Source organism: Callospermophilus lateralis, chromosome 15 (genome assembly GCF_048772815.1).
Source record: "Callospermophilus lateralis isolate mCalLat2 chromosome 15, mCalLat2.hap1, whole genome shotgun sequence".
NCBI lineage: Eukaryota > Metazoa > Chordata > Mammalia > Rodentia > Sciuridae > Callospermophilus > Callospermophilus lateralis.
Window position 1 is genome coordinate 40,886,580 of NC_135319.1, and position 5,611 is coordinate 40,892,190.

Genomic DNA, 5,611 nt, shown 5'->3' on the forward strand with positions numbered 1-5,611 from the left:
GTTGTGGTTGTAGATTGCTTGCCTAGCATGTGTGAGGCACTGGGTTCTATTCTCAGCACCACATTGACTTCCGCATTTCCTAGACCTAGACTTCAGCATTTGCTTGAACACAGACTCTTTTTTTCTAAAAGGATCTATTAACCTTCCTTGGACAATTTTCCAAGCTTGTTCTAGCATCTTCCATTTATTTTGTAGAGGAGGAGACTGAGATCCAGATACTGAACATTGTGCTTGAAGGCATGAAGCCATTTAATGACAGGATTAAAACAAGAAGTCAAGTCTCCAGCGTCCTTTGGTTTTAGACGCTTTAAAATTATGAGATCACTTAGGACCCTTATTTTGTAATGGAGTTACAGAGATCCAGCCCAGTCAAGCAAGTCATGAATAAAAGTTTCAGGAATATAATTAGAAAGGTAGTGCTTAAAGGATAGTGTTTTTATATTACAACTCTAGTGTCTAGCAGCACCTTAAAAATAACAAACCAGATAAAATGACTGGAAAAGTAAATTAGATAAATGATAGAAAATGATCAGAATGATCACACTCCTAGTGAATAAACTCATACTGATCATTTTCATCCCCTCACTTAAGAAGAACAGAAACTGTTCGATATTTTGTTTGCAGAATGGGTTATTTTTATTAAAAAAGAAAGAAAGAAAGAAACATAGCATTTGGACCAGAAGAACCTAATTCAAACATAGCATTTGAACCTTTGCACATTAGACTAATTTCCAAAATGTTCCTATATTGAGGCTAAGACCTATCAGTTGAATGGACAGTTACTGTTATTAAATAAAGTTTATAAGAGACCATTGATCTGAATTGGTTCCTGTATTGGGCCCCACAGACCAAACCAATATGGAGTCATTCATGCTAAATGAAACTAATTGACTTAGGAGTATACTCATATAACAAATGGCTGACTGTCAATTAATTATAGCAGCAAAGCTTTAGTCAATCCTAGGCAGACAACTGATTAAGGTAAAAGCTACAACCAATTAAGTGCTATACCTGACTTCTGTTTTCTATCTGTAATTACTATTTGTAAGTACTATCTAATCATGTCCCTGGCCAAAGTTCTTTGAACATGTTATGATTCAGAAGCCTGCCCAATTCTGGAATCATAAATAAAAGACATAAATATAAGATCTGATAAGTTATTGCAGTTTTGTGTTTTGACACTATTATCTGGTGGCCGGTCGGTCAGAAGTTAAAATTGGTGGGTGAAGATATGGAGATGGCAGAGGGTAGGGCAGACAAGAAGGAGCTTACACCTGTAAAATGGGTAGAAAATGGGAGAAATACTATCTTAGAGTTAAAAAACATCAAAGGTTGGGAATTATTACACATGTGGAATAGACTCCATGGTAAACATTCTTGTATTATTCAAAACCGTATTTCATTTTTAAAATGGAAGATCTTAGCTAGGTGTGGTGGCTCATGTCTGTAATCCCAGTGACTTGGGAGGCTGAGGCGAGAGGATTGCAAATTCGAGGCCAGCTTCAGCAATTTAGTGAAAGGCTAAGCAACTTAGTGAGACCTTATCTCAAAATAAAAAATAAAATGGGCTGGGGATGTGGCTCAGTGGTTAAGTGCCTCTGGGTTCAATCCCTGGTACCAAATAAATAAACAATGGAAGCTCTTAAAAAAAAACACCAAAAAACAAAAATTCCACACCATTAAAAAAAAAAAAAAAAGAGGCCCCCAAAAATGTCTATCCTGAAATTTTTAGAGAAAAATATGGAAAAGAAGACTAAGCCTTCTTTATGAAGGGTGTGGAAATCAGGGAACTATGGATACCCAAAAGACAAAAAGGTAAGGCAGCAAAAAGGAATGATAAAGTTGAGTTTCACTTACATTTTATTAAAGGCCACAAGTAGAAGGTGTTAAGGGCTCTTGTAGCTTTATAATGTAGTTACTAGAAAGGAAAAAAAAAAATCCCCAAATGATTAGTATGTAGAGAAAGAGGAAGGGAGAGACCAGGATTGATTTTCACTCCCTTCTGCTCAAAGGTCCAGGAAAAAGAAAATCACAAAAAGGGCAGAAACTAAAAAGGGAAAACTAATAATAGGATCCAGAAAAAAAAAAATGACAATGATGTGAAACACTGTCCTAGGCCACAGAAGTTATCACTCACCAGAAAGTACAGGCTTTCCAAAAGGCCCCAAGTGGATTCTCTAACCCTAGTGACTACACACTTCTTGAGAATTCTGATTCAGCATCCTGCTTTCATTTCCAGCTGCCATGAGCCACACTGATTTGTGCAGTTTGAACTCTGCCTTCACTCTTCTTGCTAATGGATGATCTTCCTCCTCCTCCTCCTCCTCCTCTTCCTCCTCCTCCTCCTCCTTCTTCTTCTTTTAATTCTAGATGCACACAATGCCTTTACTTTGTTTATTTATCTTTATGTGGTGCTGAGGATGAAGTCCAGTGCCTCACACATGCTAGGCAAGCACTCTAACAATGAGCCACAACCCCAGGCCCCCCACCCCCCCCACCCCCGCCAATGGATCTTTGCAGTTTTGGAGTCCGGTTTAGATCCTTAATCTCCATCAACTAGTTGAGCTGTATGCTCTTGAGTAAATCACTTCTATTTCTCCATCCACAAGGTGGGAATCATAATGCCTACCTCACAGGCAGCGCTGAACATTAAATGAGATTGTGCTTGTAAAAGATTCTGCCTGGCCTCTAAAAAGGCCATCCTTTAAACAACAACTCAGAATACATATACTAAACATTTTATAAATTATAATGAAAGTAAACATATCAGTTTCCACAACTTTTGGATGTAATTAATAATTTTTGAGCCTTGTACACATAAAGCTAAATTCACACATAAATTCATGGTGTGAATCCTGGATTTTTGACCTTGGACGCCTTAACCTCTCTGTGTCTCTTACTTAACTGTAAAAGAAGGTTAATAATAAAGTCAATTTCATGGAACAGAATTGAATGAGTTAAGCTGGGCACTGTAGCAAACACCTGTGACTCAGCAGGCTGAGGCAGGAGGATTGCAAGTTCAAGTCCAGCCTGGCAACTTAGTGAGAATCTGTCTCAATTAAAAAATAAAAAGGGCTGAGGATGTACCTCAGTGGTAGAGCTCCGCTGGGTTCAATCCCCAGTAATGAAAAAAAAAAAAATCAAATGAGTTGCTCTTTGTAAGCATTTAAATCTATGCCTAACATACAATTAAATGTGATATAGGTATTTGCTTGAATAAACTAAATGACCTGTTGCAATTTTCCAGGGTGCTGAATAGTCACCTGCTCCTTCTGCTCATTTTTGCTTCCTTTTTCTCCATTCTTTAGCGCTTATACCATAGAGTGATGGGGGAACAAGAGGAAGGAAAATTCAAAGGAGTTCATTAGGGTTTTGATATTGGAGCAATCTGAGCTTGAAATATCAGACAGAAGACGAAAGTCAGCTCAGGCAAAGCTTTACTGGGTAGTAATTTAGTGGTTTCATCATAGTTTAAGGTTCAATTTTACAGCTGAAGACACATATTTAAGTGTAATTTTGAGCCCCATCAGCCCTTGCACACTAGCCTCTCTTCCTAAATAGTGGCACCTTCTCCTGCCCAGCATTATGGCCATCCTCAGACCCCCTGCAAAGCCCAAGATTATCAGAAGGAGGACTGAGAAGTTCATCTAAATTCAGAATAAATGGTAGAAACCCAGAGGTATGGATTACAGATACAGAGGAGATTCCAGGGCCAGACCTTGAAGCCAAACATTGATTTGGGAGCAATGAAAAAAAAAAAAAAAAAGCTTATGAGTCTTGGTCCATAACTTTAAGGAACTGGAAATTCTGCTGATGTACAACAAATCTTACTGTGCTGAGATTAAAGTCAGTCATCAGACTCACCAATTCCAATGCCAGGCTGCACAGCCAAGAAAATAAACAGAAAGCTCATATGAATATTTTATTTGTGTTTAAATAAGACCATAAAAACTACCCCCCCCCAGAAGTAAAAATTTCAAGAGATGCTTAACTATCTACTGTGGTTATCATTCAAGGCCCTTCCTAACACTGAGGTATTTCAGAAGACAAATCAATAATCATGATATTCCTTCATGAGTGTATTAGTCAGCTTTTTGTTGCTATGACAAAACCCCCCAAAAAATCACCTTAAAGGAGGAAGGGTTTATTTCTAGCTCAGAGTTTCAGAGAACCCAGTCCGCGGTCAGTTGGCTCCATTCCTATGGGCCTGCGGTGAGGCAGAGCATCATGGCAGAAGGGTATGGCACAAGAGAGCTGCTCACCTCATGGCAGCCAGGAAACAGGCGGCACAAGATAGAGTCCCACCTCCTACACTTTCCACCACTTCCCAATAGTCCATTCAGCTATGAATCCATCAGTGGTCTGATTATTTGATGAGGTTAGAGCCTTCATGATCAAAGCCCCACCTCTGAATATCACTACATTGGGAACAAGCCTTCAATACAGGCACCTTTTGCGGTCATTCCAGATCCAAATTATAACGATATAGTCCACGAGTGCTGGACTGTCCTGTGGTAAACTTAGGCTGGACACTACATTTCTCAGAATGCCCTTTCCTCTGTGGTTCCAGACTTGGGTTGGGCAAAAATAAAGTTTTATGAGCTCTGGGAGGCAGAAGTGAAGTCATCATTCTGTGAAGACAATTGGTTAGAGTCCTCGAGACAGTCACAGAAGTGCCTATGGAACTATTTGTCCTTGTTCTCTCTCATCCTACCCTCCCAACTTCTGGTCCTGTGGATTGACAGTAGAGGTTTCATGTGAACTTACAAAAGTGGGAGCCACAAAGAACCTGACTTCTATACCAGCCCCAACACCCAGTCTCACCTTAGCAGCTGGACATTCCTGGCTTCCAGATTCTCCTGGAAGCTCTGACTCTTTCACCCAGCAGCACTGTGCTCTGACCCTTTGACAATCTCTTTTGGACCTTCATGTCTCTAACTCCTCCCCTACTTGTGTAAGATCTGATTCTTTTGCCGAAAAACTCACTATGACTTTGCTTTCCTGGTTGGACTCTGATTGAAACAAGGAACACTTCATGCAAACCACAGGACCTTACCTCGTATAAGAGACTCTCCACACCAGAAGCCAACTATCAATTAGAGGTTTTATCTCTCAGACAGTAATCAGGGTTTCCATTCGTTCAGCCCTTTGCTAGGCAAACAAGGAAAGATAGCCTTTAGGCTGTTGGAATCCACAGTCCATTTGTACAAATGAGATTCAACACGTTATAAACTACCCCGAGCAATAAATCAGGTCTTACTCATTAAGAGGCACAGAAGAGAGGACACTAAGATATAGGAAAAGAGTAGACATTTCACTGATTCTTGTTTTACCTCATCCTTTAAATTTCGGTTTGGAGGTCTGTTTTATAAAAGATAAAATATCCATGCATACACTTATATGTGAGTATGTACTCATCCTCCTCCTGCTTTCCCACCTTTTGTGGTAGGAGGACATGACCAGAAAAATTGAACCCACTCTCCTAGGTATGAGGCAGTACACAGTTACTATTGTTAGGAGCTCAGAGCCATGGATCATGCTCTGGAGGAAGAAGGAGTTCAGCTGGTGGCCTGAAATGACACCACTTCTTACTTATTTTTGGTGTCTCTGA